The 24,645-nt window shown below is 61.7% G+C and overlaps 1 protein-coding gene across 4 annotated transcripts in view; it reads right to left on the bottom strand.

Moving 5' to 3' along the window:
- Positions 1 to 24,645, bottom strand: part of ZMIZ1 (zinc finger MIZ-type containing 1) — a 214,672-nt gene that overhangs the window by 112,642 nt on the left and 77,385 nt on the right. For all 4 annotated transcript variants that reach the window (XM_070057911.1, XM_070057907.1, XM_051831554.2 and 1 more), the window contains one exon: positions 20,466 to 20,546. The gene's annotated coding sequence lies outside the window, so the exon portion shown is untranslated. The remainder of the gene's footprint in view (positions 1 to 20,465; positions 20,547 to 24,645) is intronic.

The raw sequence follows: 24,645 nt of genomic DNA, 5'->3' as shown, positions 1-24,645 counted from the left end.
GGTAGTGAGCTGGGCGGGAGAGGTGCAGAAATATCGGCTCTGCAAAAACACGGGCGCTCGTCCCGGCTCTCCCCCCTCGCTGCGCTTGTACAAGCAGCTACTCATCCCCAGATTCATTGCTTTCCAGGGCCTTTATGGCTGAGCAGGTAAAAATGCCAAGCAACAGCTTGGAAACAAGCCCGCGCCTGACAGCACCCGAGGATCCCGAGGAGGCCGTGGGGGCTCCAGGGTGGGAGGCGGAGAACGGGGAGGGCGTGCACGGTGTGCTCGGCTTTTGTGCAGCCGGCACCAGGCACCCGGGTCACAGGCAGGGGCTGTGTCAGGCATCAGGCTGCAGCCACGCTCGCTTGCAGGGCTCCAATGCCCTGGCTTTAATGCCCGTCTTCCCGGAGAGAAATATTGAGCCGTCTGGCCTGGGAAGACACGGTGTGTGCATCAGGTGCATCGAGTGGGGGAGGGAGGCGCGGGCGAGAGTGGGTCTGAGAGCGTACAGGAGGCAGAGCGGGGCCTCGCACGCATTAGCAGAGCACTTACGGGGCCGTGGCCAGGAGCTGTGCTAAGTGCTACATGCACATTATCTCATTTAACCTGCTCTCAAGCCGCCCGAAGAGGCAGGCGCCATTATCCTGCGCTGGAGTGGGTAGAGGGGTTAAGTGACCTGCCCAAGGCCACCCAGTAAGAGCACGGCAGAGCCATGAGTTGCACCTGCCAGTCTCCAAGGTCTGCTCTCACAGGCACGGGGCCGTATGCACTGCTGTGGGGAGGGCATAGGAGGAGAATCAGGGCACGGAGAGGCGCTTGGCAAGCCAGCCGTTTCTCCTCGCCTCAGGTGGTGTGGGAGACAGAGGTTTTGGAATCCTCTCTTAACAGTCTGCACTCTGTCCTCCCCAGGAAGATGGACCCCAGAGCAGAGCCCTCTGGAAGCTGAGAACCTGCAGCCAGGTCCCCACCCCCCACTGCTGACTCCTCCTGAGAGCCCGGGTTGGTCCCTTTGTAACCTTTCTCTCCTTTAAACAACCGCAGGGGGTGGGGAGTAGCAGCCCATTGCAGAGTCGGAACAGGAGGCTCAGAGAACGCCAACTTCACACTGCTAGCAGGGGCCAGGGCTGGGAGTCAAGTCCTGGCGTGACCCCAAAACCTAAGCACACCTCTCCACCCACGACGACGAGGATGGCAGTCAAGTCCTCCTGAGCTCTGGTAGTGCTGGAGTTGGCCCCATTTCACAGATGGGACAACTGAAGCACAGAGCTTTGGCAGCAGCATGGTCAAGGGCACACAGCTAGTGAGCCCCAGGGCCAAGACTTGAATCCAGCCGGGAAGACTCCAGCACTCACACTTAGAATCCATGTGCTATGTTGCTCCTGCAGCCACTGGGATACCCTGCCTCCTAGCCTCCAGTCCTGGATCCTGGGTGGTTCTGGGACCCTGTCTGGTAGCAGCTGAAGGCCTGAGGTTTTCCCTTCCCGGAACTCTGTTCCCTGGGGACGGCTGCCTCTGCTCCGGGGACCATCGGGCAGGACCTGGCCCTGCGACTGTGTGTGTGTGTGTGTGTGTGTGTGAGAGAGAGAGAGAGAGAGAGAGAGAGAGAGAGAGCCTGAGCCCTGTGCTGCTCCACAGCGTGCACACAGCTGATTTATAACCCTCAGAGAGAGCAGAATTGCAAATCTCGCTCACAAATCTTCCTTATCGAGATACTTGCGACAGGCAGACACGTCGTGAATTCCCGAGAACAGGCAGGCCGCCCCCAGCCTCGGCTCCCTCATGCTCTCCCTGCTCCTCGGGGACAGAGAAGGGCCCTGGGTCATCTCCGCTAGCTCCTCCGGCTGCTGGCTCACCCTGGGAGTGGGGGCCCTAGGTGGACCCAGTACCACCCATCAAGAACACAGGCACGGAGCCCAGAAGAAGAGAGAGCATCCAGTGAACAGGCCCCACGCCCCACACCCTGCACCAGTGCTCCTGGTGGCCTGCCTAGATGCCCCGGAGGCAAAGCTCACACAGGTGGTGCGACTTGGGCCATGGAACTAGACACAAGCAACTGGATTCCGGAACCATTCTGCCATATCCTCTTGAACCCCGGGGGTCCTAAAATCCACCTCGGGGGTTCCCACAGAGGGATGTGGCAGGCTGGGGCTACCTTACTGGAATGTCATGCCATCCCACTTTTTACAGTATAGACGCGAACCACAGGTGGGTATTTCTGGCTCCTGCTGACCCCAGCCCAGGGCTGCTTCCTATTGAGTCCTGCACATGCCGTTCCCTCCAAACCCAGGCCCCGGCGCCAAGGCGGTTGCCCAGCAGAAGAGGGGTGTGTGTTCAGGCCCTGCCGGAGGCCGATGCCCCTCTGCCCCTGCCCGGGGGAGAGGGTGGCCAGCAGGAGATGGCCACACAGGGCAGCCTCGGGGCAGGGGCTGGTCCAACCCCAGTCTGCCCTAACCTGCTGCCTTCTCTGATCTTTCTCTTTTAAATCTGGAAAACAGGCTGGGCTTGCCCCCTGGATTGTTAAATCACACCATGGAAAGAGGCTTTGACCTCCAGGAGAGACACACGCATGCATGTGGACATGCACGCCACACACACACACACACACACACATGCACACGCAGAGTGCTGGTAGCGCTGGGTTACAGGAATCCCCAGCTCAGCCCAAGCAGCACCGGGAACCAGCCCTGACTCCGTCGTAGGAGGCGTCTCTCTGGCCTGGCACCAGGGTGACTTCCAGCTCTTCCTCCGGCTCAGACGCCCTCAGCCCCACACCTATAATCTGGGCAGGGAAAATGGGAGCCTTGCCCAGCAGCCGCCCTCGCGGGGGCGGGTGGAGAACAAGGCAGTGGCCGTGGTGGTGGCTGGGAGGCGGGCCCAGGACACACAGTTGGGTGGGGGTGGGGGTGGGATAAATGCCCTGGGGACTGCGGGCTGTGGGCAGAGCAGAGGGGGAGGGGGGGCACAAGGCCCTGGGGCTGGCCTGAAGCTGCCTCTCTGCAAGACAAGGTCTGGCCCCTGAGGCGGGCTGGCCAGGGCTCTGGGTGACCGAGGTTTGGGATCTGAAGCTACAAGCACGCTCATTCCTGGTCCATTCCTCTCCGGAGAGACTGAGGATCTCGCATTCTCGAACGAGCCGCTAAGAAGCCGGTGATAGCTGGCAGGCAGGTGGTGAGAGCAAATACCAGGATCGCTTCTCCTTGCCCATGCTGCCCTTCCCTTGGCACCCAGCTCCTCTTAGCTGAGGGCCAGGCTGCAGGGCCAGCCACTCCCAAGTCCCACCAAGCTGTCTCCTCGGCCCGTCTGTGGGCACGGTCCCTGGTTCGTGGCCATTTACGGAGGCTCAGAGAGAATGCAGCCTGCATCAGCCCTGGGTGCTCTTCCCAGGCCCCTCTCCATGGAGAAGGCCACTAAGGAGCCCAGGAGCTATAATCTTGGTGCTGTCTGCCACAGCCCCTGGGGGAACCGGGCTCTGCGTCGGGGCCTCGTGGGGCCTTGGCACACCTCCCTGGGGATGGTCAGGCTGCCCTGGACATGTCATTTCCCCTGCTTGCCCTCAGCTTCCCAAGTATGGGATGAGGCTGGGTTAGGGGATGCACGGGCAGTGGAGGAAGCAATGGTCAGGGCAGAAGCAGGGGGTGCGAGAGGGGTCGGGACATGCGCAGGTGTGGGGCCCAGGACGCTGTGTTTGAGCTGGGTCTTGATCTGGGGCCAAGGTTGAAACTGGAGTCAGGTTCTGCGCTGGGCTTCTCTGACTGGCCCTGCTAGAAAGGGAAGTCTCTCTGGACAGCTCGGCCCTCCGGGGCAGGGAGCCAGGTGCAGCCCCCATCCTGTCTGGATCACACGGAGGGTCCAGCTGAGGCTGCCTGCTGGAGGGAGCAGCACTGTTTGCTTGGGGCCACGCCAGAAAGCCAGCTCAGGCTCTCCCCGTCGGGGAGCAAAGAGGAGGAAGTGGGTCTGTCCAGCCTCCCTCAGACCAGCTGAGCAGGTGGTGGTAGGGTCTGGGCTTACCCAGGGGTGCTGTCCTCAGACTCAAGACCGGGGGTGATGGCAGAGAAGACAAGTGGCCCCCAGGAGCCTATGTGTGCAGCAGGGCACCTAGCTCTGGCCCAGGTCAAGGTCATAAGGACGGCCCAGCTCAGGCCCGAGAGCTGAGGCCATTTGCATGCTGCCTCTGTCCCCAGGCTATGTGGGCCAAGACCCCTTGCTGTCATGTTCCCAGCCACTATCACACCTATTCTCCTGGACACTGGGAGACACAGCCACTTTGAGGAGTGTTTTGCTGTGTGACCTTGGTCACGAAAATGAACCCAGGCTGGCACCCTCAGGCACTGCCCCAGCCCACCTGCCAGGAGAGGCCCACAGATCCCCAGGGACGAACTCTGCTAGGGGGCAGCCCACTGCCCCTGTCCTGGTTCCCATTGTCTTCACTGTGCTGGCTCACTCCATCTGTCTCCTTGACCTCTGGGACGTGGTGAGGCCAGAGCCTGCCTCCATCCTCAAAATGCCCCCAGGAAGGGGACAGACGGACAGGCAGCAGGACAGGTGGATGGGGGGGCAAGTCAGTGGAGGACGGTGCCTGCCTGCTAGGTCCCTGTCTGGCTGTCTCAGCCCCAGGATGGTGACCGGAAGCTGAGGTCCCAGAGAGAGGGCAGGTGTCACGCGTGGCAATTGTCCTTGCGGCCTGCCTACCCGGCCCGCCTGCTCACCCGCTGCCCGGTCCCCACTTGCCTCGGCCTCGCCAGCCTCTTCCCTGCCCCCTCGCGGGCCTGAGATGGCTGTCGCCATGGCAACCCTGCTCATTCAATCCGGGGATAATGAAGCCAATGTGTTTTTCATTTCCATGAGCTGGAGTGCAGAGCAGAGCGGAGAGAGGGGGAAGAGGCAGACTGGAGAGAGACGGTGAGAGGGGCCTGGCCGGCAGAGGTACAGACACCGGCAGGAGGGGCTGAGACCTGGGGCCACCAAGCGCGCAGCCCACCATCGCAGGCATGGGAGCCTGCCTGCCAGCACTCAGATGAGACACAGCCTGGTGCCGCCCACAGCAAGCGCAGTGTGGACACCAGGCTGAACAGGGCACATTTCTGGCTGTGTGACCCGGGGCTGGAGACTGCACCTCTGGGGGTCTCACTTCAGTAGAACCGAGTCTTCCCCTAAGCACTTAGTGGGTCCTATCTGAGGGTCTGGCCTTCTGCATCCCCAGGGGTCCATGCAGGTCACAGACAGAGCCTCTGTCCTCCAGGAACGCACAGGTTTGTGGGAGACGGAGTTTGCACTCACATTCCCCAGCTGCAAACTGAGGCAGGAACCCTTACCTGTGGCCACCAGGAACAGTAACTCTTTGAGTTCCCACTGGAGGGTTTAAGCCCGTCACAGTAATTCTTTCACTTGTGGAGGATTTTTTTTTAATTTTATTTTTTATTTTTGACAGGCAGAGTGGACAGTGAGAGAGAGAGACAGAGAGAAAGGTCTTCCTTTTTGCCATTGGTTCACCCTCCAATGGCTGCCGCAGCCAGCGCGCTGTGGCCAGTGCATTGCACTGATCCGAAGCCAGGAGCCAGGTGCTTCTCCTGGTCTCCCATGGGGTGCAGGGCCCAAGGACTTGGGCCATCCTCCACTGCACTCCCGGGCCACAGCAGAGAGCTGGCCTGGAAGAGGGGCAACCAGGACAGAATCTGGCGCCCCGACCGGGACTGGAACCCGGTGTGCCGGCGCCTCAAGGCAGAGGATTAGCCTATTGAGCCGCGGCGCCGGCCTGTGGAGGATTTAAATTCAGAGTTGCAGCTGGAAGCTTGCTCACACGGTAGGTGTTTTGGGGTCTGCTTGCCTTCTCTTCCTCCTCTGGGGTCCCTGGCCTGCAGGGCCCCTGATGTCTCTCTTTCTCCTGGGTCTGGGTTGAGATCTGCCCATTCCTCTGCAGGTGACACTGAGGCCTGAGCAGGGCTGGGCTGGGAGGAGGGCAGGGCTCAGCAGGGCAGGGCTGTCTGGGAGATCCAGGGCCCACAGGCCCTGCCATCACAGGCCTCCCCCAGCCCCTCCCCAAGGGCAGAAAGCCAACAGCACTCGGGCAGAAAGCCCTGGCCTGTCTCCCCCCCCCTCCCCCCAATAATTCAATCACCTTGGAGGCCAGGGCGCCTCTCTCCTGGCTGGGCTGACAGATAGAGGGGAAAAGAAAGGAAGTGTGGGGGGAGGGGGAGCCGGTGTGGAAAAGTAAGAGCAGGGCTTGAGAAATGGAGAAATAAACCTTCCAGCAGGGAGACAGCCTCAACCCATCCCCCATAAAGCTGTCTCAGGGCCACCAAGGACGTCGGCGGGCAGAGGGGCCGGAGACAGCTCCTCCTGGGACCCCCGCAGCTCCCCTCCTACCCAGCTGGGCTCCAGCTCCTGCCTGGGGAGGGGACTGGAAGGAGAGGGGCGCAGTGGGTTTGCAGATCCAAAGGAGCGGGAGCAAAGGGAGGGGCAGCCACCTGGGAGAACAAGGCTTCTCACCAACACGTGCACACAGTGGGCACCTAGGCTCTACTTAGGGACTGACTGAGTGAAGGAATGTCCGGCTGTGCAGGCAGTCAGCAAGCAGGGCTCATCCATAGCAGGCTGCCCATTTGCCCATTTCACAGATGGCAAGACCAGCCAGACAGCGCCAGAGTCACACGGCAGATGAGAGCCACTGGGGCCCAGGCCGAGGCCCCTTCACCACGAGCTATGCTTCAGGGTCACAGCGGCTTCCCCGATGTCCCCAGTGACCCCTGCATCCCCTGAGCCCGGGCCAGGGGCCAGCCGACTAAGACGGGTACTCTGTGGCCTTTCAACGAGCCCCTGTGTGGCCATAAAGGGCCATGTTTTCTAGGGAGACTGAATGACCCTGAAACCTGCTCCTAAAGCAATAAAGAGAAGGAAAGAAAATTACAAAGTGACCAGAGGGAAATACCCCAACATGTGGGCCAGCATGACTTTTGAGGGTGAGGGTTATGGGCAGCTTTATTTTTCTTCTTTCGCTTTTCTACGACTTCCAGACTGTGCAACGAGCAGGCATCACTTTCCAACAAGGAAAATAAAGACACTGCTGAAGTCTAAAATCCCCAAGGCACCTCCCCTCAGTGCCACCTATGCTCGATTGCCTGTTCATAGGACACACTCACGGAAACCAGTGCTGGGTCGAGCACACGGGGGCCTCCCGCCATGGCCTGCAGCCCCGGGAGGAAGCTCCAGGGCAGGAAGGAGGGGTCCGGGGCTGCCTCGCTTTGCTGTGTGTCTTCCAGCAGGTACTATGCCTCTCTGTGCACAGGTGTTCTCCCCCTGCCTTGCTCTCCTCACAGAGCAGGTACAGGGACAGATGGACCTGATGTTGGACTCCACGAACTGGGGCACGGGGCTTCTGCCTGGGGCCAAGGGGGCAGCTGAGGTCTTCCCGAGACGGGGCAGGCCAGCGCAGGGCGGAGGAGCCTGGCCCGGGCAGCTCCAGGAGCCAGGGGCCAGCTTCCACCCCCTGTTTACAGTGGAAATACAGACTTGAAAAGGTTTCACTTTTCCACTGTTTTTGTGGCGGTGCTGTGGGGAGCGAGGCCAGCTTTCCAAGGCCACACGGCGTCCAGCCCTGCGCTGGCCTCCAACAGGAAACATCATGTTTTCAATTTGCAGGTCCCTGCCAGGCACTGCGAGCAGGCCTGTGGCCCATCAGCCCTGCTGTGCAGCTGGGAAGCCATGGCAGAGACCCCCAGGGCTACAGTGGCGGGGGAGGGGGGGCTCGCTCCCAACAGTTCTGGCCATGGGTGCCTGGCAGAATTTGAACAGTTGTGCTAGCGACTAAGGCACCAAAGGTCTCAGGAACTCCAAGCCCTGTCCTGTCTGCCCCATCTGCCAGTCCTATCCTCTCACTGGACACGTGGGGAAACTGAGGCCAACAGAGGGCACAGGCTTCCTGGAATCACCAGGTTATCAGCAAACAATGACCTCAACCCAACGGCAGATTCCCAGCTATGTCCCCGGCAATCTGAGACTGTCCAGCCTCCGCTTCACAGCACCATGGGCCGGGCCATGCATCCTGCTGATACCTCTGCCCGTCACAGTACACAGATGGGGAGACCCGGGCCCACAGGGGTCACATGGCTGGTAACCTGTGAGCCCTCTCCACCCGTGCCCAACACTGCTCTTGGCTCCGCTGCTTGTGTCTGGAGCTGCCCTTGCCCAGGCTGTCCCGAAGCCTTGCCACCAAGCAGGTTTGGCCAGCCCTTCCCATTCCCAGGTGCTTCTGGGAAATTCACGGTAAGCTGAGTGATGTTGGGTTCCCTCCGCCAGTGCGCACTAAATGCCTAGGGCTAGGCTGACAGGCAGGAGGCTGTGCCTTGGCACAAAGCAGGCTCTTGGGCTGTGCAGCCCACTGCCGTGGGCCTGAGAGTTCCCAGCTGCCTAATCAGGGAGGGGGACTGGGCTGGACTTCTGGGAAGGCCTGGAGCTTGAGGACCCATGCTCCCCTTCTCTCTGGACGGCAGGCTCTGTGACTCAGGGGGCCGTTCTACTGTCCTCTGAGGCGCCCAAACACTCGGCAGAGTGCCAGAACACAGTAGGTGCTAAATATGCGACCACAGAATGACTGAGGGGTGGCGGCTGGGCGGGGGGCTCTGCCTGGGAATTCTCCCCACTAGTCACGCGTGGACGACACGTGGAGGGGGACGGGAGGCACATCCCCGCCCTGCAGGCTCCCGGGGCCGCCCCTCCCATGTCGCCGCTGCTCCCGCGGCCCAGCCCCGCGCACACACTGCCGTCCCTGTGTCCGGCTTCTCACTTTCTGGGACTCCCTGCCTCGCTAGAGCCCTAGACAAAGGGCACATTCTCAGGGAACAGAATCCCTCGCTTGTTGGTGTTTTTCATGGACTGACCCCTCTTGGCCTCTTCCCGGCCAGTGCAGCCCTGCTCCCAGACAGGAGCCTCGTTCCAGGCCAGGTGACGGCCAAGCTCCCACCAGCTCCCGGGAGGCCTGTGGGCTGCAGCGGGGAGGTCGCCTGCAGCCGAGAGCAGAGTCTGGGCCACACCGAGAGAGCACCCGGGCAGCCAGCGAGGTGGGTGCTCCTGACTCCCGCTACAGGCAGCGTTCCAGCTGGCGGCCCCCTGGGGAGCCAGGCTGTGCCCCAGGAGTGGAGAGAACCTGAGTCCAGCCTGCAAAGGCATGTGTGTACACGTGCGTGTGCATGTGCAGACGTGTGTGCATGTGTGCGTGAGGTGCGGAAGTCAAACCCACACATTGGTACACCCAGAGAGAAGAGACAGGAGAAAGAGCGAGATCCAGGAGGGGAGAAACAAATCACACAGGGACTCAGAGACAGGCCAGCACTCAGAGGACATCAGAAACCAGCTGCAAGACACAGGAGACCACGGGTGGGAAGGACGCCCCCCTGGGGTTGTGTGGCTCACAACTGCCTGGGCAGGACAGACTCCCAGAAGAGAGGCAGGGAATGAGACAGAGAAAGCAGGCAGGTCAAAGAGCCTGGCGAGTGAAGGGGCCATCGTGAGGCCACAGGCAGACGGAAGGAGGCAGACAGATGGAGCGGCTGGGGGCAGGAGGGGGCAGATGGAGCACTGTGGACGTGGCGGCTCCACATCCTGGCAGACATCACAGGAGCCGAAGATGCACTGGCACCAGCGGTCGCCCTGCCTGTCTGGATGCTACGACGCCGGTGTCCAGGGACAAGAGAGAAGTCCCCAGTGTCCTGCACGGACCCCCTTGCTCTGCACCTGCCCGGCGCAGGGAGGTGCCCCAGGTGATGCACACGGACCTTCTCCCTCCTGTCCATCTCTAAACCCCGTCTCAGCGCAAGCTCAGAGAGGCCTGGGGCAGAAGGGCAGAGATGCACATTGGGGAGGCAGCCCCCCAGGAGGCAGGCGGAGAGGGGCTGCTGCACCCCCCTCTGCGAAGAGCCTGCTCTCTATAGACACGCCCCCTTCCCATCTCCGGAGCCCAGGTCCCCCCATCCAGAGGATGATTGCAGCCTCAGATCCACCAGCCTCTAACCCCCCGCGTCTCCAGTTCACACTCGGCCAGTGTCTTCTGTGTGCTCCAGCTTCTCACCCCACCCCGTTGCTGGTGCTTTGATCTCGCTTATGCTGCGCCCCAGCTGGGCCTGGGGCTGAGAGGCCACGATCCCACGGGGACATCTCAACCACAGGGGATCCCCATGCCCGCATCCCTTCCCTGCCAGCACCCCCTGGAGCGGAGCTGCTCTCTCACTTGCCCGAGGCCTTTGCATGCTCGGTTCGAATGAAAACAGGATGCCTGTGTCCTTCCACCACCAGAGCCTTCGCTAGCTGCCCGGGGCCTGGTCCCGTGTCCTCCTCCTACTTGCTCCTTGGCAGCCAGTAGCTAACTGGAGGCTCTGTCTTCATTCACACTGTGCTCTCCGGCCTTCCATGGCCTCCCCTGCCGCTCCCAGAGGGGGCGGCAGGGCCCAGGTAGCCCCGAAGCAGACCCCACCTGGCTGAGGGGATGCTAGGACAGACTCCGAGCCACAGCCTGACGGGTGCAAAGCTGTGCTGGCTGCTTCATCCATCCCAGGTGGACGTGAGCGGTGTGCCCACTCCGGCTTTTAGGGAGGTCAGGGACCTAAAGACTACAGATCAAGTCCATCGGGGACAGATCTGCTGTGTGCCCCCAGACCCCTCCTCTGCCTTGGCTGGCTGGCTGCGGGGGCTGTGTCTCTGCAAAGCTCGGAGCAGGGGCTCTGTGCCACGGATCTGGATGAAGGCCCAGGTTGACAGGAAGACGGAGCTGACTTTAAACCTGCTCCTTACTTCCCAATGGCTGTGTGACTGTGGGTGTTTAACTTCACTTCTCTGTTTCTCAGTTTCAGAACATGCAGTGATGCACACACAACTACCGCTAAGACTCCCCCGACACAACACACACACACACACACACACACAGACAAGTATAGCATGGTGATTGACAGCAAGGACTGGCAGGGTGGCCTTGGGCAAGCCACTTGCTGATCAAGGCGTATTCTTAAAATCCTCCCTCATTACTCTGCAGGGCGCCCCTCCCATCTCCCCGCCCCCACAGGCTGTGCTGGACCTCTGGGCCTGGGAGGTTTCCGGCACCTGGGACACCAGGCTGCCCTCTGACCCTCTGGCTCTGTTCCGCGTTCACAGCTGCTGCACGGCTGCCAGCCTCCCTCCGGGAGCTCCCCAGCCCACGGCCCTTCTCGGATGGGACCCAGCTGGCCCCGCAGAGCCCAGACCACAGGGAGCTCAGCCCCAGCCCAATGTGGAGGCAGCCTTGGGACTCGGTTCTGCTCATTCTGGGTGCAGAGCTGGCAGATTTGGGAAAAGGCCACTGTTCCGAGTTTAGGCACCTCACTGGATCCCCTCGCTGACTCACCACCCTTCCTGGGGCCCCAGAGTCATTACCGTTTAAACACCTGAATTATCAAACGGCCGGGCCTCAGGCCGGCAGGGGACGGGCACCGGGCATTCTCCTTCCCCGCAGAGCTGGGAAGGCACCGGAAGGGCTTGTGTAAACATCCACAATGGGAGAATTCAAAGAACTTCTTTATTTTGGCGATTTTGTGACTTCCTCCTTCTTGGCGTCTGAAAGGCCGCCGCCCTGGACCCCGATCCCCCGCCCCGTGCCAGTGGTGGGGGTGGCACAGGATGACAGGGCGAGAGGCACAACAGTGTGGCCGTCCACTCCGGGGACACACAACCCTACCCTGGCTCTGCCACCTGCCAGGGAGCTGTGGGATGGGGACAGGACGTCATCACTGTTAGCCTAACTACAACCGTCTCACGGCCTGTGCTCAGCTCTCCTCGGCCCCAGGCCCCGCCTCCTTGTCGCTGCCGCTCCTGACCTGCTTCCCAGGCACTCTGTAGACACCTGAGTGCCTGCTCTGTGCCTGGCCTTCGATCAGCATCTATGCACCTACTGTATCACTTCTCAAGTGAGTGCCCTGTGCTGGTCACGCACTCAGCCCACCGTGGTCTACCATGCCCCAGGCCTGAACCCACGGCTGTGCAGCACCACACAGCGCCCTCACTGTCCACCACACGAGAAAGGGCCAGGGGTTTATGCTGGTACCAGCACCCACTCCTACCCTTAGACATGCTCTGAGTGTCCATCCACTCTCACCGGCCTCCTCCAGGGAGTCTTCCGTAAGTGCTTACTCCCCAGGGACTCCTTTGGAGCTCAACACGCCCCAACCCTGTGGCACAACAAGCAATACATCGGCTCTGCACACAGCCTGCACCGTGAGCTCTATGAGGGCTGGCACAGGGGTCCTCCGCTCCCCGCCAACAGCCGAGCACTGATCCTCACAAACAGTAGGCGCCCACTAAATACTGTAGATGGAGAGTACAGGCAGGAAGGGCTGGCTCGTACAAAGGCCTGGAGGTGGGCCCTGTGCCAGGGACCAGGAGGGCCCAGGGAGGAGACGGAGCCGCCCATCCCAGCCCCACATCCGAGGCTGGCCATGCAAGCAGGAAGGCAGTGGGCAAACAGCACTGCCCATCATCTGAATGCCAGCACAGCCCAGGCCCTGAGCCCCCGGCCCCAACATCATCGCAGGTGGGCGCTGAAGGCCTGAGTGGTGAACTCCTCCTCTGTCACTCACCAGCGCGTGCAGCCAGGTCTCAGGACAGGGCCAGCGTTTCCCCCTCTGCTTATCACCTCCTGGCACTGGCCAGTGCAAAGAGGGAGGGAGGGAGTGTGAGGGCCTTTTCGTTCCTGGGGCTCTGTGCCCTGTGGGTGGGTTCTCCTAGAAACCTTCCATGGGGGTGGCCCTGGCTGGTGGGGGGACCTGGAGCCCGAGAGGGGGCGCTGTTTAGACAGGTCCAGTGTTCAGCAGCAGGCAGGCCCTGGGCCTCCATCCTGAGAGGGCCCCATCCTTCCTGGGCCTCCATCCTGAGAGGGCCCCATCCTTCCTGGGCCTGCAGGGTTGAAGGCATAAGTCTGGCAAGGCTGCCCGTCCCAGATGGTACCAAGAAAATGCACGGCGAGCAGCACGCTGGCCCAGAGGACAGGCTGTGAGCCGAGAGTGCTTCTGGTACTCCCTGCCACCACCCTGCGTGACCTGCAGGACAGGTCCACCTGGGACCTCAGTTTCCCCATCTGTAAGAAAGAGCTTGTAGGGTCACCTCTGGTTCTGGCACTTCAAGCTTCTATGGGCTGGACCAGCCAGGCCCCTCACAGGAGCTGACAACCTGGCTCCACGCCAGCCCCCACCTGGCCTCCCTCAGCCAGCTCCAGGTGAGTGGTCTTGGCTCCTCTAGAAGCCAAGGTCAGAGCTGAGCGCACTCTACTGATGTCTGCCAATTCACAGGCCTCCTGGAAAGGCCAAGGGAAGAGCCACTAAGTGGCCCATCACACCCAGGAAACAGCTTCCATCTGCAGCTCTGGGGCTGGCCAGAGGCCAGAAGACCAAATGCTCTGTGGCCAGCAGGGAGTGTCCATCTGATTATCATGGGGCTTTAGGCATAGGCAGAGTCCTCTCCAGTCATCTCAACCCCTGGTTTATTAGTGCAAGCCCTGAGCCACGGAGAGGGGCAGCCTCACCCGAGTCCATCTAGTGGAGCCACAGTGCCAGCCAGGGTCCTGCCTCTAGGCTAGCTTCTCTTTGCAGGCGACCAGCGTGTCACAGACTGGCCCAATCACAAGTATTTCTGGGGGTATCTGGTAAAGCCTCAGAGACCTGGACCCCAGCCAGCCGACGAGGGGCCTGAGCAGGGCCCCGCTGCTGTGTCTAGGTTGTAAAGTGTCATCCTGGAAGTTCCCGGCTGAATTCTCGAGAGAGGACCTGGGGGCTGGTATCTCTCAGCAGGGACACATCCAAGTACCAGAGCTAACGGCAGGTGCTCCTGGCTGAAGGGCAGGAGGTAGCCCCTGAGGGCATCATCCTACCATTAACCCAGCAGACGGGCACTGTGTGGCTGCCACTGTATGTCACCCTTCCTGATGGGCACGCTGCTTCCCGCCTTACAGAGGAGAAACAGGAGACAAAGACGGAAGAGCGTGCCAAGACTCACCCAGATGACAGGTGACAGAGCGGGGATCTGAACTCAGAACCATCTGTCTCTAAAGCCCACGCATGAACCACTGTGCCCTTGTCTGCAGCGAATTCACAGGAGCAAAATGGTGGGGGTGAGATTTCCAGCAATGGCCGTGTCCAAGCAGCAGTGGGAGGAGCCGCTGGCAGGTGCGAGAGGCCCTTTATCAGCCCTCCGGGGGACTGGCCAAACGGGCAAGAGGACGCAAGCATAGTCACCACGTGTCTGCCACACACAGAGGAAAATGTTCCCGATTATTTACGGGGTCGAGTTCATCAACATCCTCCCGGCTAGAACCTTGGCTCCCCTGGAGCTGCCAGGTCGGAGATGGCCAGGAGCTGCACCTGCAAGGCTGGGAGACAGAGAGTGGGTGCAGAGTGGGTCCCCAGGTGGCGAGAAGAGTGAGGCTGGGGTGGCTTCGATGGGACATCTGGGTGGAATGGGGGCCCAGAGAGTTCACAGGGGCCCCTCAGGGAGAGCTGTCTCAGGCTAGACCATCCCGCTGGTCAGAGGGTGGCCAGCAGGAGTTGGCACCATGGGAACATTCTACAGAGGTTAGGGAGCAAAGATGTTCCCACGGGCGCCCCAGGAGGCCCCCAAAGATGCCTCGGGGAAGTGGTGGCGGTCCCGAACAGCTGTGAGGCAAGATGTGCTGTCTCCCAAAGCGGAACTGAGGATGGGCTGGGAAGCCGAGGGTGGGGAAGGCAGATGTGAAGGGGGCGCTTCCGAACGCCCGTGTGGAGACGGACCACTCCCGGCCCTCGGCTAACCAGTCCACTCTCCGGGGGCTCTGCTGCCCCGGCAGCATGGCAGAGCGGGCACAGCTCCTCCCTCTCCCGCACTGGCCACAGCCAGAACCGACAGAACCTGCTAAGTGGACCTGGCACCCTGAGAGCAGAGGCTGTGCCAAGTCACACACAACACTGTTTCTCACACAGCCTCAGAATCCTTCTTAACACAGCCCATAAAACAGAGGAAGAAGTGGAAGACGAGGTAAAATCTTGTTGCCGCCAATGGAGGATGCGGAAGACACATAGGCTGGGTGTCCATGGATTCCTGCACCCTTCAGCACTGGAGTGTGGCACATATGTGCCTGGGACGTGGCTCCAAGCCTGCCCTGAGCCTGCCCTGAGCCTGCAAAGAGCTGACTGTCCAGTGGGGCCTGGCAGACGCTGGTTGGGGGGAGCAGAAACAGAAAAGGCCAGAGGTGTGGAGGGCTGAAGGAGAGGAGGGTGCATCTCATGGGACTGGGGGCTTTTAGCTCTGCAGTCCCCAGAGGTCAGGAGGAGGTGGGTTCCTTGGAGGGAGGCTCCTCCCTAGGGCATGGCCCCAGCAGCCCCCTCCCCCACCATGTGGTAGGGGACACATGGAGGGAGGCAAGCCCAGCACCAAAACTGTCCCTGACTCCCTGCCACGATGCCTGGGTAGAGGCAAACAGGAGAGGCATCCCAGTGCAGCCGGTCGTGTGGGCCGAGGAAAACTGGGGGAGGGGTCTGGGGGGTGGGGGCTGGCCCTGAGACACCCACTTGCTGACAGGGGCGGAGCCAGGCCCCAGCGATTCCTTCTGGCTGCTCTTGGAGCACTTGATGTGGACATGTCCCTGCCAGCCCGGGGAGGCACAGGTTCACGGGGACACCCCTGCAATCCAGACCATGGGGCAGGGGGCATGGGGCGTCGTCCTCTCCTGGGGAAGGGCAGGGGGCTCACGCCTGCAGAGCCCCTTGAGGCCTTGTGTGCTGGGTCAGGAAGCTGGGAGAGCCGGGTGCAGGGTTAGCCCGCAGGGAGCACTGCCCGTGACAGCGGCCTTGGTGTGTTTGGGGGTTAGTGGGGGGCAGCCCGAGCATACCGGCACTCGGACCTTCCTCCCTTCACAGAGAGGTTCAGCAGCCCGAGTGCCAGTCGTGCTCCCGCCGGCCTTGCTCTCCCTCCACGCCCCAGGGCGGTGTGCCTCAGTGCTGCACCAGTGTGGGCCACGTGTGAACCCACGCGTGATTTCAGGCTTGCCATGAGACACGGGATGCAAGATGTGTGCTCTGTGTGTATCATCATTCCGATGCATAATCCATAAAAAACGAAAGATGTGCCAGGGGCTCTGATGTGCACGTTAAAGGGTGGGAGGCTCTCAGAGGTGAGGGGTGTCCAGTTTAGGAGAGGGGTTTGGGGGCACTGCCCGAGCCCCCTAGGTGAGGCTGGAGGAGGTGCAGTGGGGTGCAGGGGGTGTAGGGAAATACAGGCCAGCGTCTGACCCTGCAGGGAAGGTGTCAGAAGGGTCAAGCCATATGGCAGCAGGGGTGGGGCACTCCAGGCAGGGGGGCCGCGGAGCCAAGGTGTGATGAGGACGGGGGAGGGCCGGTGCTGGCAGCAGGCTGGCGTGTGATGTGGCTGCGGCCAGATGGCGGCTGCTCTGAGTGCCAGGCTGGGTCAGCTGGGCACACAGCAGGCCCTTCCAGGAAGACCAGGGACTGGGGCGGAGGGAGGGAGCATCCCCCCGGGGTGGTGGGGGCCTCCAGGTGAGGGGCGGGGTCACAGGCCCACCTCCCAGGCCACTGAGACCTTCCAGGCCTGCAGTTCTGTGGGAGCACTCTCCCGCCTCGGGGGAGGACAATTCACTTATTCATGAGCACACCCGGGCTCCCGCCAGGCAGCCGCTCCTGCACACCTCACTGCTAATTACAGCAGGGGCTTCATTAACGCGCAGAGAAGCGCCAGGCTTCCAGCCGCCCCTGAGAGGCGGTGCGGGCGCCCTCGCCCTCGTCTTCCCTTCCCTTCTCTCTGGGGGCCAGAAGCTCACGTGGGCCAGGCCAGCTGCAGGGGCAGGCAGGGCAGGTGAAGAGGACCCCAGGCCCATCACCTGGGCACACATGGAGGGCTGCTCCCCAACACCTGTGACTGTGGGGTGCTGCCTGGGACACCTGCAAAGGGCAGGCGGGAGGGAGTGGTGAGTGGGCTGGAGCTGCGAAACCAAGGCATGAGACGCACAGCAGGCTGCGCGCCGGGCAGGGGGAGGGTCCTGGTACAGCTGAGTCCCCGTGATGACACAGCACTGGGGGCACAGCAGATGTGCTGCTGGGGAACCCGGCAAGGCGGGTGGAGGTAAGGGTGTCTGGGGCCCAGGGAGAGGAGGAGGCTGCACGGGGCTGTCAGGCAGACACAGAGAGAAGGGGGAGTTATTGCCCCACTCCATCCCCCTCCCTGTGCCCCGCCAAGGTCCAGGCATGGACTCTCAGCACCAGCCAGGACCGAGTTGGCCTTGGCTGAGCAGGGACTCTCCAAGCAGAACTGCCCCCCCACACCGGGGGGGGGGGGACTGGCTGGGTCCACCCAGATCTTGCAGGTCAGTGACAGAGCTTGTGAGTCTGGGGTGGGAAGCCCCGTCCTTCCAACCACTGGGGAGGGTGGGCAGAGCCATTACCCCACCCCTCGGCCAGGAAGTGGGATGGTGGGGCTCACCCGGTCAGTCTGAAGTGCAGCAAGGGTCTTGACAGGGCGCCACCCATCATGGGGGGTGTTGACACCCACATAAGGGGGTTCCCCACCCCTTAGATGCCTGTGTGCATTTTCATAGAGCCTCCCCCATGTGCACGTCATTCATGGGCACACACAGCCTACTTGTTCCCTTCTCTCCCTCCCTGAGCTCAGAGCCTCAGCCTCAGGCCAGGCTGCAGGGCCTCTCTGCCACACAGCAGGGCCCAGAGCCACAGACACTCCTAAGGGGAAGCTGGGCTGCATCGGGCGGCTCTGGCTCCCACCCTGGGCTCCCTTGAGCAGGGGAGGGGGCCGCAGGGCGAGAAGGCTTAGCAAACACGCTCCCCATCTGCCGCCCCCTGCTGCAGACCCTGGCCCAGATCCTAGGGAGGGGGTGGGAGCTGCTGATGCCACCAGACACGACCAGCAGATCAGGTCTAAGCCTGGGCCCCGACTCCCGGACCCAGGATCTCAGCTCCCTTCCAGTCCCCCTCAGCCTGTGGACTGTCCCACCCTGGCCTAAGAAGCGTGGATCCTTCTCCAAACCTGCTCCATGCACTGGGGCCAGAGCAGGGGTCTCTGGGAAGGGGGTCCTGGGCGACAGCCCTTTCCTGCCCCAAGGCCTCCCCAGGGTCCATCCTGGAGAGCCACATGACTCGGGGGTACCTCATTCCCCACCCCCTGCCACCTGCTGCCGAGTGCCCTGTGCAACCCCACCCCAGCTTGCACACTCTTCAGCAACAGGGAGCTCACTACCTGCCCAGGAGGCAGCTTGTAAAGGAAGCTCTCCAGGAGCTTAGACTTTTGGGAAGGTGACCGTACAGAGGCCAGGGGGACAACGTGGCCACTGGCCAGAGTCCATGGGGTGAGACTGCTGTCATCATCAGTTTGAAAAGCGACAGACCTGGCCCACCACCCCGTCTGCTGCCCCACGTTATAACAGAGCTGGAGGAACCATGTCGTGTGGCCAGGACCCCCTCCTTCCCTGGGGGTCACTCACCAGGACCCCAGATGACCGCTCCCTCTCTCAACTGATAAAATATCAATGGGATGTGGAGGTGAACGAGGAAAGTCTTAGAATATTCCTTTGGGGTCTAGCACCTGCCCTTCACCCATTGTGCAGATGGCAACGCTAAGTCTAGAGACAGGCAGCAAAGTCACAGAGCGAGCGAATGGCCAGAGAGCAGGGCTCAGGCTGAGGCTGTGGGCGCTGACAGCCAGGCTGCCAGGCCCAGCGAGGAAGGGAGGGGGCTGCGTGTGCACCCGCCAGCCCCACCCCTGCTGCCCCTGGAACACTCGGGTATTGATTCTGCCTGCCCCGGGAATGAGTCTTCCCCCCTCTGTTTGCACCAAGGTTTTCCTTGGTTCTTCACTTTTTGTGAAGAACAAACTCGAAGCTGCTCCTATGATTAATCACCAGCTGCTCAGTGCTCCGCCACTGGCAATTTCTGCAAAAGGAATGAATTACCTTGAAAAACATCCGGAAGGAGAACCCACCGTGAAGGAGAACGGCAAAGGTTAGGCGACAATTAGCAGAGGGATCCCCGGCCTCAGCCCACGGCCGCGGGCGCTGCGGGGAGAGCGGGCCGGCTGGGAGGGCTGGGCCTTGGCTGCGTTCGAGGCAGGCGCGGGCGCAGCTTCCCCAGCAGCTGGTGAGCGCCCACCCTGCAGCCCCAGCCGGGGTCTCCACGGCTTTGAGCGCTGCCGGGTTCCCAGAGGCTTCGGTTCAAATCCCCACTGCACCACTTAGAGTGCTAAGAGTTCCTGAAGCACGCTGGGCCTCTGGAGACCCAGGCATTAAACTAACCTCCTCATGGGACTCGTGTGGGCAGAAATATGTATTTAAGGAGCACAGCGCCTGCACACAGCAGCCGCACAAAGCCGCAGCACTTCAAAGCCCTCGTGGCAGCTGAGTATCCTCGCCCCGGCCCTGCCGGCAACGCTGGGAGAATCAGCCTCACTGGCAGGGAAAGAACTGACTCCCGCCAGGCATGGGACTGGCCCAAGGTCACGCGGGGGATAGGCAGGCATCGGGATTTCCTGCAGCAGGAAGGAAGCCCCGGCCCAGCTCCCTGGTCCCAGGGCCCCAGGGCAGCTCATCCAGCCCTGCCACGGGGTCCCTGGGAGCTGCATGAGGGCAGCAGATGAGGCTTCCACACCACAGCAGAGACCCGGGATCTCCCAGCTGACACCTTGGGACGAAGGGTCCTGGCCCACGGAAGCATTTCTGTGGTCTCTGAATCGAGGCATGGGACAAATGGAGATTCCACAGGTCACCCTCTGTCCCAAGGCCAAGTATGCTCAACTTGGAATGCCACCTGCTGGTACCAGACGCGGGGCCAGACGACCAGCACGTACCCATCCTGGCACGGGCGGGTTCTCAGGGAGAAGGCGATGGGAAGCCCTGAGGTGTTAGGGAGAAGGAACTCTGGGGCTCCTGACAAACCCTCAACACGAGGCTCTGCCAACTCATCCCCATTGCACAGATCAGTAAACTAAGGCACAGAGCAATGGCACAAGGTCACGGAGGACAAGTGTCAGAGCCAGGGTCTGAACCCAGGTGGTGTGACCCCGGAGCCCAGGGTGTGTCCTCTCATGTGCTCGCAGGACAGAAGGGTTGGGCGGCAGCAGCACTCACATCAGCGACTGCACCCTTCTGCCCACCCAGGCCACCTCCTGCACCTGCACAAAGCTGCCAAGGCCAGGCCTGCCCCACTCCTCTGCTCTATCCCCAGCCTTGGCCCTCGTAGCCTCTCTAAAGAAAGGCCTGGTGGAAGGGGTCCCGGGACTTTGAGCAGGGGGAAGGCCCTGTCCAAGGCACAGTGAGGTCCCAGCAAAGATGGCCTGCATCCAATTGCACTCATGACAGCCAAGGTCAAGTCAAAGACACAGTGAGGGCCAGGACCCCATTGCCACATCAGGACGCAGCCGCTCCGCTCCCAAGTGTCCAGGCCAGCCACCCTGCACCCACTCCAGCACAGCTGCACACCTACCTCAGTGATCCACCAGTCACCAGTGTCCCACGTGCCGGTCAGCAGCTCGTGGCCCGGCCACCTCACTCCAGCTCCATCCTCCTGCAATGACAAGGAGGTGGTCAGGGGGTCAGCCTCCTGCAGGGACCCCGACCCTGGCCACGCTGCCAGAGCCCAGTGCTTGCGAGAAAGCAGACAGCCAGAAAAGCTGTCACCTGCCATCTGACAGGTGGGGAATCTGAAGGTGTGACCGCTGCATGGCCATGGGTGAGCTCCCGGCTCTTGGGGTTTCAGCCTCTACAAGTGTCCAAATGGGATCAGTCTCTAGGTCAAGGTTGTGGGCAGGACTCCAGGAGACATGGGCTCTTGGCTTTCATTCAACATTTAGTGAGCACCTCAGACTGTGACATGAATGGTCCCTGCCCTGGCAGGAACTCAACAAGCAGAGAATAAGAAACAGACAATTAAAAGTGGCAGCTCCCAGAGGTTCCAGGTGGCCCCTTTGGGGAAGTGTAGTTAAAGGATGAGCCCGAGACAACTGGGCCAGAATTCAGGGAACAGCATTCTGGGCAGAGGGAACAATATATGTGAAGACCGTGAATCAAGGAAAAAGGCCTGCCCTCCAGCCCCCCACCCCGGGGAGGACTTCTGAATGGGTGATGTGGCGGGTATAGTGGGCAAGGGAGGAGACAGTGTGAGCAGGGCAAGAGGCAGGGCCCATCTCGGAGAGGGTGGACTTGGACAGAAGCCACAGGGGCATGTGGGCAGCTGAGGGCCACGACTCAGGTTCAAGGTTGGGAGAGCCCTGTGGCTGCTGAGGGGAAGTGGTCTGGAGGGGACAGAAGTGGACAAGGAGGCCAGCGAGGAGGCTGCTCCAGGATCTAGACCAGAGATGGTGGTAGTGCTTGAGACACAAGCAGGAGGCATGAGTGGCAGGCCCTGCTGGTGCACTGGCCACCTAGGGGTAGGATTCTCCCTGTTGGGTGGGGTCTGGCTCCAGGGATCACCAAGAGGCCTCCCAGCATCGCCCAGGGATGGGAGCCAGGGTCCTGACTGCCGGACTTCTTGGGAACCCTGAATTCAAGTCCTGGATGTGGAGGCACCTTGCTATGTACCATCACTGTGCCTCTGTCCACGTGCCCTCCTCTAAGAAACAGAAACCACAGGGCCGGCATTGTGGTGCAGAGGGTTAAGCCACACCTGTGACGCCAACATCCCTTATCTGAGCATCAGTTCAAGTCCTGGCTGCTCCGCTTCCAAAACAGGTCCCTGCTAACGTGCCTGGGAAGGCAGCAGAAGACGGCTCAAGTATTTGAGTCCCTGTCACCCATGTGGGAGTCCTGGATGAAGAAGCTCCTCGATTCAGCCCAGCCTAGTGCTGGACATCAAGGCCATTTGGGGACTGAACCCAGAGGGAGGCGCGTGGCTAACAGCGGCAGAAGCAGTGTCTGTACCGCATGAAGCATGGGCTTCCACACACACCGGGGACTGGGTAGAGGCCTGAGACCCGGCCACACGCACTGGGCAGCCAGTGGGGGCTTTCTGGAAGCAAGGGGTGCCCATGGCTTCAGCAGGAGGCACTGAGGCTAGTGTAGGAGGCGTGGGCTAGGAATAACCAGGACACATCTCGAATCCTGGGTTTGTCCTCTTCCTAAAGGGTGTGCCTTGGACACATTTCTGAAGCGGCTTTCTGCCTCAGTTTCCCTAACTGTGGGGCGGGACTGAGGAACGAGGAGGAACTTCCCTCAGAGGCTTGCGCGTGCTATAGACGCCCTGCAGGGGCCACCACTGGACCCTAAGCCCCGAGCTCCTGCAGTCAGGCCCAGTGTCACCACCCCAGCAGAGAGGGAACGGCCCCACCTCATGACCCCGTAACTCTGCTGCTCACCTCGTGACCCCGTAACTCTGCTGCTCCCAAACTCTGCTCACCTTGGAAACCCAGCCCTGGAGTTCACGGAGCCCAGCGCCCCCATTTCATGGAGGACAAGCTGAGGCTCAGGGAGGGGTCATGCAGCCAGGCAGTGGCTGGGGCAGAATGGAATCGGCCCCGTGCCTCCCACTCCTCACAGCCCAGGCCTGGCCCAGAGGCGCGCCGGCCAGCAGAGCCACTCACAAAGAGAAAATAATTATTTTAGCAGCTGAGACGGAAGCCAGAACCGGAAAGTTCTCACTTGCTGGACAAGTGTCGCCCAGGGTCCCAGGAGTGCCGGCCGGCAATGCTGCCTCGCAGGGTGCCAGCTCATGGTGCTCACCGTGTGTCTCACAGGCCCTGGCCACCCCGGCCCCTGGTGCAAAGGGACCCTCTGAGACCAGAAAGGGGAAGGGACTTGTCCAAGGTCACACAGCAAGATGAGGGAGCTCTGGGACTGCATCTGAGACCCTGCTTTGCCAGGCGCTGCCCACCTGGGAAAGACAGTGGGATGCAGGAGGTAAGGTAGCATCCCAGGGCACACACCAGGCCCTGAGAGGTCGTCTAACTACCTAAGGTCATGCACCTGGGGAGAACACCCCTGGGCTGGGTGCATGCACAGTCTGTCCACCACACTCTGCCCAGCCTGGGAGCTGCTCAGAGCCAGATGGCAGTGCTGGGCACCAGCACACCGGGGAAGGAGGGCTCAGGAACCAGAAACCGGGGCAGGACTGTGCACGCAGAGTCGACGTCCTGCATCCCACCCTGCGCCTTTGGCCAGGGCTCGCAGCCTGTGTGGGCTGGGCCACCCGGCGAGACCAGGGAGAGAAGGCCGGAGACGCAGCGTGGCTCCCCGCCCAACCAGACCACAGGGTAAACAACGTGGGTGCGGGAGTTCCCGTTCTCTTCCTGAAACACACCAGGGATGAGGACGGGGTGCAGCCTGGGCCTCGGGGCCAGCGGTGGGTGTGGGCAGCAGAGGCCCGCCCAACATCCCCCTCCCGGGACAGGCAGCCCAGTGCTCAGAGAGCTGTCGAGCTGGCGCCCTCAGCTCAGCACTCTGGCTTCTGGGGTGGATGTGGGGCACCCGGAGGGCAGGGAAGCTTCTGACTGCATGGCAGAAGGGGCCCTGAGACAGCTGCAGGCTGAAACTCACTGGGTGCCGCCAACGGTGCAGCGGCGGCCCGGGTGCTCCAAGGGAGGAGAGGTTGCTATGTGTGGAGTGACCAGCTGGAGTGACCAGACTGAGTCTTGGACAAGGCAGAGGTCAGTGCCCCCGGTCACACTCCTCTCCACTTCCCAGCTTCCCCAGGGATCCCTTGTGCAGGGGGCACCCAGCCAAGCTGGCCTGGGGGAGAGACGCAGAAGTGGGCCAGGACTCGAGGAAGGCAGAGGGTGCCGTGCTGGCCCAGGGCTGGGGCACCGGGCCTGCAGCTAAGGGACAGGTGGTTCTCTACAGCTGTGGAGGTTGGGGTGGGGTCCACATTCTGGCTGGAGCCTTGGCTTCTGTGGTGAGGTCAGAGGCAAAGAGGGCTGGTGGAGCTCGGTTTAAATCCCAGCTTGGCTGGTATGACCATGGGCAAGGCACTTGGCCTCTCTGAGCTCCCCACCCCCTTCAGGGACTGATTCTCCCCCTGAGGCAGGGGCCAGGCTCCTGGCTCACCTGGTAGAGGCAGACGTTGGAGGGGGCATGGACTTACCCATAGACCTCCAGGAAAGGGAGGGACAACCCTGGGTGCTCTGTGGCAGGGGCCATGCCAGTGGAACCCGGGAACCTAGAGTTCTGAGCTCTCGCGCCCTGGTCTCAGCATCTCACCTTGCGCCTGGTCTCACCCACACATGTCCTGGGGCCCCTGGTGGCCACAAGGGCTCCAGCAGACTCAGGTGTCACACACAGGTGCCACAGAGTGGCAGGTGGCTCTCTGGGGAGGAGGGTAATGGCTCAAGGGCACAGTTGCCAAGTGGGAGTTCAGAACCAGTCATGTGGGCATGCACCCACGTCAGCTCCAAGCTGCGGCTGCCCTGGCTGAACTGATCTGAACTACGTCTGTTGCCACAGTGACCCTCAGTGCCTGAGGCAGACCGGGTAGCTGCTCCTATCCCCATTTCACAGACAGAACAAGTAGCTGCTGCTCTGGTGGCCAGGGTCCAGGGTCCAGGGTCCCCTCTGGCCCTGCAGAGACTGTGGAGTGGTAGGGGGTCCCCACCCCTGAGACCCGCGTGGGCCTGCATCCCCTTACGTGACCCCGTGGACAGGCCCCGTCCTCCCCGGGCGGCCAGTGCTGGCTCCAG

Source organism: Oryctolagus cuniculus, chromosome 15 (assembly GCF_964237555.1).
Source record: "Oryctolagus cuniculus chromosome 15, mOryCun1.1, whole genome shotgun sequence".
Lineage (NCBI taxonomy): Eukaryota > Metazoa > Chordata > Mammalia > Lagomorpha > Leporidae > Oryctolagus > Oryctolagus cuniculus.
Note: the sequence above shows the minus strand (reverse complement) of the source record. Positions and strands in the feature narration are given on the sequence as shown.